Source organism: Schistocerca nitens, chromosome 11 (assembly GCF_023898315.1).
Source record: "Schistocerca nitens isolate TAMUIC-IGC-003100 chromosome 11, iqSchNite1.1, whole genome shotgun sequence".
In the NCBI taxonomy this organism is placed as follows: domain Eukaryota; kingdom Metazoa; phylum Arthropoda; class Insecta; order Orthoptera; family Acrididae; genus Schistocerca; species Schistocerca nitens.
The window spans coordinates 116,295,397-116,308,478 of record NC_064624.1 but is presented as its reverse complement, the minus strand read 5'-3'; the positions used below and the strand labels follow the sequence as shown (position 1 = coordinate 116,308,478).

Below are 13,082 nucleotides of genomic sequence, written 5' to 3'. Positions count from 1 at the left end.
TTGTGGCACAACTTGACTAGAAGAAGGGACTGGTTGGTAGGACATATTCTGAGGCATCAAGGGATCACTAGTTAAGTACTGGAGGGCAGCGTGGAGGGTAATAATCGTAGAGGGAGAACAAGAGATGAATACACTAAACAGACATGAATACACTAAACAGATTCAGAAGGATGTAGGCTGCAGTAGGTACTGGGAGATGAAGAAGCTTGCACAGGATAGAGTAGCATGGAGAGCTGCATCAAACCAGTCTCTGAACTGAAGACCACAACAACAACAACAACAACAACTTTTTTAACGGCTACCGAAAGCACTTAAAAAGATGTGTGCAGTGATGATGGTGGTTGATTTGAGGCTGAAACTCTCTGAAAAAGAATCCAAGAAATATTCCAAAACCTGAAAGGCAAATCAACTAAAATTGGCTGTTGGGCTGTAAACACGCTCATGCCAGGCAACACTGAGAAAGTTTTTTCTTGACAGCTGCTTCCATACCGTAGAAGAATTCCTATTACTGTAGTGTGTAAAATTTTGTGGGTAGGAATTACTAACTCTCTCTGTATATCTTTCAACATTTTTAAAAATAAAATAAAATAAAAGGAAAAAAAAGACACGATAAATGTTCAGAATGTAACCATATGTACAAATTAACTTGCGATGTCAATGTAAAATGACTCGTTCCTCCTCATTATGATTTACAGTGTGAAATGATCCTTGTAAATGTAACTAACTTCTATCAGGTCTTTAGAGTGTTTGTCTGCACTGCGGAACTAGCAGGAACCATATTGTCCATAAATCAACAGGCACAAACTGTGCATTCAAATGACAAAAAATGCAATTAGATGTATACAAGGATTGGATCCAAAAGAAACCTGTAAGGAACACTACATCCTATTAAACATAATGATCTCCGAAGTCTTTATATGTATAACTGCTTAATATACATACAAGAAAATATACAACAATTTACACAGAGAATGAATTTACATTTGCACAGCACTATAAACAACTGCATGCTTGATATGCCTTATTCTAGGCTGTCACTGACACACTACAGTCACAGACATATAAGTCTAAAGTTATAAAGCCACAATCAGTCAAAAACCTCACCCTCTTTAAAATAAGGAGGTATCAGACACAGGGTTTAAAAATAAAGCATACTAGTGAATTGAAGAATATCTTGAAAGTAATTTGAAAAAAATGTATAAACAGTGAAATAATGTAACTATCATTAACTAAATATGTAAAACTATATAATTAACTCTTGAATGAAATAAACAATGAAATAGTGTAACTATCATTCACCAAATGTTTAAAACTGTATAATTAATTCTTGAATGTAAACTATTCAATGACTATTACTAAGATCATCTGATTAGTAAGAGGTTTATGTATTTATGTGTATATGTAAAATGATGATGTGTGGAAAATGTAAAAAGTACTAACTACTAAAAAGATGTATGTATATACAGGGTGATAAACGAATATATGCAAATATTCTAATATATTATTCTACAGGTAAAACTAAAGAAAAAAGTTCAGATAAACATAGGTCTGCAAATGTTTTAGTCACAGAGTTATGCTTAAGAAAAGATTTTGCCACAAATTTAGCAACTTCACTAATGTGAAGCCATCACAAAGCTGTACGAGGTTGACGTAAAGCACGATTTCCATTTATTTCGTTGTTATTGGTCTGGTGAATGTAATAAAATATGTCCCAGACGTGTATCTGCAGTAGTTTTCCAGAACATCCAGAGAAACAAGGACGTAATTTAATAAAAGTTTTAATTTATTAACTACTTGGCCGAATTTGTTTTTTAAATTCCAGACAACTGCACAAAGTTTTCAACGGACGTTGTAGAGAGTTTAATTTTGCAAAAATGATGGTAATAACGTTAACTGAAACTGTATCAATGTGTCAGATAATCTACTTTTATTAATACCATAGCGCACGTGAATTCATGATAAACCGGAAAAAACAAATCTTATTGTTACGGAAGTTGTACAGCGTACATACAGTTTCACAATAAATGTTCAAAATGGTTCAAATTGCTCTGAGCACTATAGGACTTAACATCTGAGGTCATCAGTCCCCTAGACATAGACCTACATCTACATACATACTCTGCAATCCACCATACGGTGCGTGGTGGAGGGTACCTCGTACCACAACTAGCAACTTCTCTCCCTGTTCCACTCCCAAACAGAACGAGGGAAAAATGACTGCCTATATGCCTCTGTATGAGCCCTCATCTCCCTTATCTTTGTGGTCTTTCCGTGAAATATAAGTTGGCGGCAGTAAAATTGTACTGCAGTCAGCCTCAACTCCTGGTTCTCTAAATTTCCTCAGCAGCGATTCACGAAAAGAACCCCTCCTTTCCTCCAGAGACTCCCACCCAAGTTCCTGAAGCATTTCCGTAACACTCGCGTGATGATCAAACTTACCAGTAACAAATCTAGCAACCCGCCTCTGAATTGCTTCTATGTCCTCCCTCAATCCGACCAGATATGGATCCCAAACGCTCGAGCAGTACTGGAGAATAGGTCGTATTAGTGTTTTGTAAGCGGTCTCCTATACAGGTGAACCACATCTTCCCAAAATTCTACCAATGAACCGAAGATGACTACCCGCCTTCCCCACAACTGCCATTACACGCTTGTCTCACTTCATATCGCTCTGCAATGTTACGCCTAAATATTTAATCGACATGACTGTGTCAAGCGCTACACTACTAATGGAGTATTCAAACATTATGGGATTCTTTTTCCTATTCATCTGCATTAATTTACATTTATCTATATTTAGAGTTAGCTGCCATTCCTTACACCAATCACAAATCCCGTCCAAGTCATCTTGTATCCTCCTACAGTCACTCAATGACGACACCTTCCCGTACACCACAGCATCAGCAAACAGCCGCACATTCCTATCCACCCTATCCAAAAGATCATTTATGTAGATAGAAAACAACAGCGGACCTACCACACTTCCCTGGGGCACTCCAGATGATACCCTCACCTCCGATGAACACTCACCATCGAGGACTACTTACACCTAACCTAGTCTAAGGACATCACACACATCCATGCCCTAGACAGGATCCGAACCCGCGACCATAGCAGCAGCGCAGTTCCGGACTGAAGCGCCTAGAACCGCTCGGCCACAGCGGCCGGCAAAATACGGTCCCCACACAAAACATTCAGCAACGGCGCACGGAACTGTCAACACGAGGGCTGTCTAATGGTCGCTCATGAAATTCACGAGGGTATTCTGCAGCCCAGTAGCGGAAATTCTGTTTGTTTACAGTTCCTGATAAGTGGAAATGGGCCTCATCCGAAGAAACAAACAAAGCGCCAGATGGAATGTTTTGAAGAATTTCCTCACACTCAGCTCTGCGAGTTTCAAAATCTCTCTCAGTTAATTCCTGAGAAGCTATCATTTTGAAGGGGTGCATATGAAGTTCAAATGGCTCTGAGCACTATGGGACTTAACATCTGAGGTCATCAGTACCCTAGACTTAGGACTACTTAAACCTAAATGACCTAAGGACAGCACACACATCCATTTCCGAGGCAGGATTCGAACCTGCGACCGTAGCAGCAGCGCGGTTCCGGACTGACGCGCCTAGAACCGCTCGGCCACAACAGCCGGCGCATATGAAGTTCTCTGTGAAGAATTCTTCTTACACTCCTACAGCTAATACCAGGGCAACTGCATTGGTTGATTCTTGCACAGACACTCTCTCACGCGACACATTTTCCGGCGGTAGGTTTTCTTTTCAGTGCTGAACCTGTCTTTCTACAGTCTGACACCCACAGTTGAATAGTTTTTCTATCCGGGACACGATCGTGTCGGCCAAGTTCGAATCGTCTCCGAAACGCTCGCTGTGTACTAATCACAGAACCACCGTTACGAATAAACTCCTCCGCTACAAACGCACGATGCTCACCAATCCACGCTATGGCGCTCACTGAAAATGGCGCGGACACCGCTTTCAGACTAAACACACCCCACATAAGTGTGCTCACTACAACTCGCACGCCTGCTACGTCAAATGTGGGAGGTTATATAGTCGGACCCTGTATTTTGCAGGCCAGTTTTTTATTTTTTTTATTTTGAACACCCTGTAGATCGCAGACACCCTATCTCTACCGTGCTGCGGTAGCGTTCTTGCTTCCCGCGCCCGGGTTCGATTGCCGGCGGGGTCAAGGATTTTCTCTGCCGCGTGATGACTGGGTGTGTGTGTTGTCCTTAGATTAGTTAGGTTTAACTATTTCTAAGTTCCAGGGGACTGATGACCATAGATGTTAAGTCCCATAGTGCTCAGAGCCATTTGAACCATTCTACCGTGCTGAGGCTGGAATCACAACATGGAGATCTTACGCAGTGACCCTCTCCGATTTGCTTTGTATTTGTAGGATGAGCGTCAATTTTCTAAACCAGTACGGCACACTTCTAAAAAAAATCGAAAACTTTGACTTTGAGGATCAGGAACATCTCCGAACACTGTTAAGTACAAAAGAATTTTAGATTACTTACGAAATAATGGGTAGCTCAGCGTGTATCCTAATTGAAGTGTGAGTAAAAAAGTCGCTGGTTCGAATCTCGCTACCAGTATACCTGTTTTAAATTTCATATCTATTAACAAATGGAAACGTTAATTAAAATATGAGATCATAATTTTTAATAAAAATATAATCTTCTTATTTTTAGTGACTGTTCTCATAAAAATTTCATTATTCACAATAGATTAAAATTTGGAACAAAATAGAGAAACAAATTGCTATTGTTATTTTTGGAGACTGAATGGTATTACTAACATATACAGGGTGAAAAGTATTTAAACCGACAAACTCTAGGAGGTTGTAGGGGACATCAAAACAAATATTTTTCCCTAATGTCATTTCTTCCTATGAGGATTATTTAAAACGGTGGGGGCCATATTACGCTCTTCATTTGTTAGAGGCCGTATTACGATCTTCAGTTGTTAGAGGGCGTATTGCGCTCTTCAGTTGTAGGCAACTGCTGTCCACCAGTGTAGTAGTGCATTGTCTCTGTTTACTAATGGAGCGATACGCCTGGAGTGAGTACACTCATATGGTTGGTGCGTGCTACGTAGCGCACCACAACGGACGAGCTGCACAGCGGGTTTATCAACAACAATATCCTAATCGACGTATCCCGCATCGTACGACCTTTGCACCGAGCGAGGTGGCGCAGTGGTTAGCACACTGGACTCGCATTCGGAAGGACGACGGTTCAATCCCGCGTCCGGCCATCCTGATTTAGGTTTTCCGTGATTTCCCTAAATCGCTCCAGGCAAATGCCGGGATGGTTCCTTTCAAAGGGCACGGCCGCCTTCCTTCCCCATCCTTCCCTAACCCTATGAGACCGATAACCTCGCTGTTTGGTCTCTTCCCCCAAACAACCAACCAACCAACGACCTTTGCTGCTGTGTACCGACGTCTGCGTGAGACCGGGCCATTTAGCAGATTACCTGGACAGGGAGGCTGTCGCACAGTAAAAACGCTGCAATTTGAGGAAGCTGTCTTGCAGCATGTGGAGCGGGATCCTTCAATCACCATTCGTGCAATTGCACGTAACAGGAGGACGAATGTAATAACAGTCCTTCGAGAGCAATTGTTACGCCCATTTCACTTATAGCGTGTCCACAACCTAGAACCAGTTGATTATCCCAGAGCACAGTTTTCGCAGTGGTACCTCGAACAGTGTGAAATGCATCCTACATTTCCATCCTCTGTGTTGTTCACCGTGAAGCAACGTTCGGGCGTGATGGAGTCTTCAACATGCACAATTCGCATCTTTGGAGTGAGGATAACCCACATGCCACAGTTACTAGCGCTCATCAGGTGCGGTTCTTCGTTAATATGTGGGTCGTTGTTGTTGGGGACTGTTTAACTGGGCCGTATCTGCTACCTAGGTCATTAAATGGCAGGCACTATTACAATTTTCTCGTCAGAGCATTGCCAGAATTGCTGGAAGACGTCCCGCTCCCTACAAGACAACGCACGTGGTTCGAACATGACGGGGCGCCGGCACATTTCAGTCGTCGTTTGCGTCGATTCCTGGACCGACGGTTCCCAGTAACGTGGATTGGCAGAGGCGGCCTGTACCGTGGCCTGCTCGATGCCCAGATGTGTCCCCTCTGGACTTTCTTGTGTCGGGAGAGATGCGCAACCTTGTTTACGCAACTCCTGTTGCATCAGAAGAGGATCTGGTTTCCCGGATAGTAGCAGCAGCAGGAACAATTCAGGATACTCCTGGGATTTTTGCCCGTGTCAGACAGAACATGATCCGACGGTGTAACCTTTGTTTACGTGTCAATGCAGGCATTTTTGAAAATCTACTGTAATTAAAATTGGGTTGTGTTAATGTGTTGTCTCTTGGTCATAAAAAATGGAAAAGTGTTTGTTGGTTTAAATAATTTGCCGCCAGAGAAATCTTCCTCTACCGGATTAAATACTCCTCATAGGAAAAAATGACATTAGGGAAAAATATTTGTTTTGATGTCCCCTACAACCTCCCAGACTTTTCACCCTGTATAATACGTTTCACTTCGCTAAAACTCACATCGCATGTTCGCATCAAACTTTACTTTACTATAAAGAGTAATTAAAAATAAAACATTGTATCTTTGTTAAAAATTATGTTTCAACGTTTGTTGACGAACATTTCCATTTGTAAATAAATATGAAAATGAAAAATACAATTTAAGGAAGTATGCTACTAACGAGATTTGAACCAGAAATTTTTTGACTAAAATCTGGTTACGCTGCGCGCATTTATGTAACTTTTCCCGGTTTTTTATTTTTATTTTATTTATTTACTTATTTTTTGGTCAGGCCTGAAGAGGTCATAAGACTTAATCCTGGATTGGCAGAAGAAGACGAGCAAGCTTTTATTTTTTATAAAAAAAGCTGGACCACATTAGTGTGAGTCGGATATCCTAGCCACCTTTCTTTCTTAACAACAGCTGTTTTTTCCCCTTCCACTTTCCCCTTATAGCCCCAACCTTGCGCGCGCGACCATTCGCCTTCGTCGGTGCTGGCTGTTTGACCTTACTGTTGAACTATCATTAGCGTCACCAATGCTGCCTACATTGCTGAAAGGAAAGTTTTCTCTTGAAATCTTCGTACCTCTCTGAACTAAAACATTTCTTTAAAGGATCCTTAGAAATTGAAACCTTCCTCTACGGCAGGTGTTCCCAAACTTTCCCTCTGACGGAACGCTTTGAGCATCCAGTTACTTTGATGGAATACCTAGTTTATTTTAAAGGCTAATAATTTTTTTTAACTGAGAAAAACTTGATTTATTAAGTGATTATTTCCATTTTAAATCTTAAGTCATAGCAAATAAATCATAATAACATATATAATAACAAAATCAGGAAAAATGTAGAAAAGAAATGCCATGTCGTTAATAGTGTTTAGAGGACGACTTATCCATTTCCCGCGGAAACCTGTGTTTCGTGCAACTCTGTTTGGGAAGCCCTGCTCTACGGTTTTGTCGTATCACTACTTAAACCACAAAATTAAAGCGTGAGTCCTCGGTAAATTATAGACTTAGCCACAAGCCGCAAATACGTTGAGCTACCAACGAATTTCTTAATTAAACACAATTACTGTCAATCTTCAAAGCAGATTTTTTCGAGGACTGCGTTCACAGTGCTTTAAGAAACTGATGTCCAGCCACCGATATTCACATCAATAAAATCGAAAAGGGTAGAGCAGTCCGTAAGGTTTCGTTAGTCACCTGACTGTGGGTACAGAGCACAGTTTCCGTCATTACGCATTGTGCAAAGTAGAACCGACGTTTACAGTTTTCCTCATTTACAGCTGAAATGAAGCACTGATTTTAACAACTGAACGACTTGCTATGTCAATATTACATATGTAGCAGTAGTTGGAAACTGGAAATTTGTGGTAAGATCTCATGGGACCAAACTGCGGAGGTCATCGGTCGCTAAGCTTACACACTACTTAATCTAACTTAAACTAAGTAACGCTGAAGGACGACACACACACCCATGCCCGAGGGAGGACTACTCGAATCTCCGACGGGGGGCGCCAAGCGGACCGTGACAAGACGCTCAAGACCGCGCCGCTACGCCGCGCAGCTTTAGTACGCTAATGGCCATTAAAATTGCTACACCAAGGAGAAATTCAGATGATAAACGGGTATTCATTAGACAAATATATTATATTAGAACTGGCATGTCACTACATTTTCACCCAATTTGGGTGCATGGATCCTGAGAAATCAGTACCCAGAGCAACCACCTCTGGCCGTAATAACGGTCTCGATACGCCTGGGCATTGAGTCAAACAGAGCTGGGATGGCGTGTACAGGTATAGCTGCCCATGCAGCTTCAACACGATACCACAGTTCGTCAAGAGTAGCGACTGGCGTATCGTGACCAGCCAGTTGCTCGGCCACCATTGACCACACATTTCCAGTTGGTGAGAGATCTGGAGAATGTGCTGGTCAGGGCAGCAGTCGAACATTTTCTGTATGCAGAAAGGCCCAAACAGGACCTGCAACATGCGGTCGTGCACTATCCTGCTGAAATGTAGGGTTTCGCAGGGATCGAATGAAGGGTAGAGCCACGGGTCGTAACACATCTGAAATGTAACGTCCACTGATCACAGTGCCGTCAGTGCGAACAAGAGGTGACCGACACGTGTAATCAATGGCACCCCATACCATCACCCCAGGTGATACGTCAGTATGGCGATGACGAATACAAGGTTCCAATGTGCGTTCACCGCGATGTCGGCAGACACGGATGCGACCTTCATCATGCTGTAAACAGAACCTGGATTCATCCGAAAAAATGACGTTTTGCCATTCGTGCACCCAGGTTACAGCCGTGTGGATAAGATGCCTGTCATCTCGACTGCTAGTGATACGAGGCCGTTGGGATCCAGAACGGCGTTCCGCATTACCCTCCTGAACCCACCGATTCCATATTCTGCTAACAGTCATTGGATCTCCACCAACGCGAGCAGCAATGTCGCGATACGATAAACCGCAATCGCGATAGGCTACAATCCGACCTTTATCAAAGTCGGAAAAGTCATGGTACGCATTTCTCCTCCTTACACGAGGCATCACAACAACGTTTCACCAGGCAACGCCGGTCAACTGCTGTTTGTGTACGAGAAATCGGTTGGAAACTTTCCTCATGTCAGCACGTTGTTGGTGTTGCCACCGGCGCCAACCTTGTGTGAATGCTCTGAAAAGCTAATCATTTGCATATCAAAGCATCTTCTTCCTGTCGGTTAGATTTCGCGTCTGTTGCACGTCATCTTCGTGGTGCAGCAATTTTAGTGGCCAGTAGTATTGTAGTAATAGTAGAAGTACAGCGTGCTTAATTTCATCGAAATTCCCATCACTGCCGTGGCTACCGCAGACAGGTAAAAGCGTAACAAACTGAAATATTGTGCGGCGGTTGTTTCCTTTTACGAGTGACAGAATTAGAGCTTCTCAGTAAATTCGTGTTTTTGATGCACAGCGAGTCATACAGTTCATCGCTCCCAAAGGAGTAGAAGACAAAACATCGCTTTAGCAAGAATCGCGAAGGATTTAGGTTCCTGACGGCTCCTCAACGATACGTATAAAACGTACTCTGAAGAGCCAAGGAAACTGGTACGCCTGCGTCATATCACGTAGGGCCCCCGCGAGCACGCAGAAGTGCTCTAACACGACGTGACATGGACTCGACTAACGTCTGAAGTAGTACTGGAGGGAATTGACACCATGAATCCTGCAGGGCTGTCTATAAATCCGTTAGAGTACGAGGAGGTGGACATCTCTTCTGAACAGCAAGGCATCCCGGATATGCTCAATAATGTTCATGTCTGTGGCATCTAGTGGCCAGAGGAAGTGTCTAAACTCAGAAGAGTGTTCCTGGAGCTGCCCTGTAGCAATTCTGGGCGTGTGGGGTGTCGCATTGTCCTGCTTGAATTGCCCAAGTCCGTCGGAATGCACAATGGACATGAACGGATGCAGGTGGTCAGACAGGGTGCTTGCGTACTTGTCACCTGCCAGAGTCGTATCTAGACGTATCAGGGGTCCCATATCACTCCAACTGCACACGCCCCACACCATTACAGAGCCTCCACCAGCTCGAACAGTCCCCAGCTGACATGCAGGTCCATGGATTCATGAGGCTGTCTCCATACCCGTATACGTCCGTAGGCTCGATACAATTTGAAACGAGACTCGTCCGACCGGGCAACATGTTTCCAGTCATCCACAGTCCAATGTCGGTGTTGACGGGCCCAAGCGAGGCGTAAAGCTTTGTGTCGTGCTGTCATCCAGGGCACACGAGTGGGCCTTCGGTTCCGAAAACCGGATCGATGTTGTTTGGTTCAATGATTCGCACGCTGACACTTTTGATGGCCCAGCACTCTGCGGAAGGGTTGCACTTCTGTCACGTTGAACGATTCTCTTCAGTCGGCGTTGGTCCCGTTCTTGCGGGATCTTTTTCCGGCGGCAGCGATGTCGGAGATTTGATGTTTTACCGAATTCCTGATATTCACTGTACACTCGTGAAATGGTCGTATGGGAAAATCCCCACTTCATCGCTACCTCGGAGATGCTGTGTACCATCGCTCGTGCGCCGACTATAACAACAATTTAAAAAACCTACCTGTTACCAACTGTTCGTCTAAAATTGTGAGCCATATGTTTGTGACTATTACAGCGCCATCTATCACAAAGCGAAAAAAGTGGCCCAAGTAAAACATTCATATTTCTTTATGCACTACACGAATATGTAATAAAAAATGGGAGTTCCTATTTTTAAAAAAGCAGTTGAAATCCGTTTGACCTATGGCAACGCCATCTTGCGAGCCAACCATAGCGCCATCTGGTTTCCCCCTTCAAGCTAGACGAGTATCGTTCTTTGTAGTTTTTTCGTTTGATGCTTATTTCTTGAGATATTTGGCCCGGTCACGATCAATGGACCACACTGTATAGGCTTTGTCGACAGCAGCGCCGTATTCTGCCTGTATTTGAATACGCACGCGTATACCAGTTTCTGCGGCGCCTCAGTGTATTATTACGCTTTGTGTGTGGGGAATGGCTATGCGCCCTGATCTCCTTTCCCCCTCTATCTGCCTATCTCTATGTGCCTCTCTCGCTGTCCACGCACTCTTCCTCCCCCCTCTTCTTTCCCACCTCTTCCACCCCCACTCTCTCACCATCTCTTGCTTATTGTTCTTGCAAATTTAAATTTCTTAGTAGGGATGGCGGTTATCGATGAAACAACGGCTTTTCGCTCATATCGTTTCTCTTCCCACGCCAGTTTAATGACTTTTAAAACCGCTCAAAATACCGTGTTTCTCAAATAACAGATTTTCGGTATTGTTACTACTATTATCTCCTATAATAAACATAGAAATCGAACAAAGATTGAAAATTTTTTGATATTATCAGTTTCAAGATACACAGAACCAAAAGACGGTCGGGGTGGCCGAGCGGTTCTAGGCGCTACAGTCTGGAACTGCGCGACCGCTACGGTCGCAGGTTCGAATCCTGCCTCGGGCATGGATGTGTGTGATGTTCTTAGGTTACTTAGGTTTAAGTAGTTCTAAGTTCTAGGGGATTGATGACCTCAGATGTTACGTCCCATAGTGCTCAGAGCCATTTGAACCATTTTTGAACCAAAATATCAAATTAAATACGCAAATAAAATAAAATTTAGTCGTCCACCGTTTGCTGCTTTTCTCAGAAAGTAGTAAGTGGTTGAATACTACAAAAAAAATTACCAGTATTCTCCTGCTGATTGTATTTTTTTTATTCTGTGTTCAAAAATAATGTAATCGAGGACCGTGAGTTTGAGAAACTCTATTTTTAGTGTTAATTTGTCCGTTTTCAAGGACTACAAGCAGATAAAGGCATATTATGTGGACATAGGCAGCATCAGCACTACTGTATACTATGAATGAGTTGTTATGTTTTCCATTTATTACTGTTGCCATAATTTCCCACCTCTTTTATTATGTCATAGAAATGGCAGACACATCTTTAATCTGAAACTTCTAAAACTGTGTGCCGGACCGAGACTCGAGCTCGGGACCTTTGCCTTTCGCGGGCATCTGAGCAACCCATGCACGACTTACACCCCGTTCTCACAGCTTTACTCCTGTAGCTGGTAGAGCACTTGCCCGCGAAAGGCAAAGTTTCCGAGTTCGAGTCTCGGTCGGGCACACAGTTTTAATCTGCCAGGAAGTTTCGTATCAGCGCACACTCCGCTGCAGAGTGAAAATCTCATCCTGAAATCTGTAATCTTTTAAAGCAAATGAAGCATTGTGCTTTATTGCTAAGTCACTTCATAGAAATATTTCCAGGCTAGGGTAGGTGCCATTCTCCAGTGCAACAGTAGTCCAGCTAACCGTAAGCCACGTTACACAGTAACAGTGACATTATTGTATCAGCTATGCTGTACCAGTTCTTACGCCATTGGTTTGTAGTTCGTTTCTGTCGGCACTGTTGTTGAAACAGCCCTCATCGCTTTTCTCATTTTCTATAATTACGCAATTTTTCAAACCGTTGCACATTTTACGAATATAAATTACTCCTTATTAAAAGAGGTTTATTTGGAAACGAAAAACTGTAGCATTGCTGCTATGACTAATTGATATTTCGACTTTCTTACTCGGCTATTAGTAAAAAATGAAAAACAAAAAATGGCTCTGAGCACTATGGGACTTAACTTCTAAGGTCATCAGTCCCCTAGAACTTAGAACTACTTAAACCTAACTAACCTAAGGACATCACACACATCCATGCCCGAGGCAGGATTCGAACCTGCGACCGTAGCGGTCGCGCGGTTCCAGACTGTAGCGCCTTTAACCGCTTGGCCACCCCGGCCGGCAATGAAAAACAACTGTTGGTAATGGAGACCAAGCAAATCCCGAAAAATACCGGTTATTCAGAACTAAAATACCGATATCGGTTTTAATCGGTCAGATTTTCCATTCCTTCTTCGTAACATTACTCTAATTATAAGCTATAAATAAATCTTTTTGTTTACTGCGAAAATTCGATGCTAGGAAGA

At 43.1% G+C, this 13,082-nt stretch overlaps 1 protein-coding gene across 1 annotated transcript in view; it reads right to left on the bottom strand.

Moving 5' to 3' along the window:
- LOC126213468 (alpha-mannosidase 2) overlaps window positions 1–13,082 on the bottom strand; it is an 834,426-nt gene that overhangs the window by 5,336 nt on the left and 816,008 nt on the right. The gene's annotated exons all lie outside the window — the stretch shown is intronic.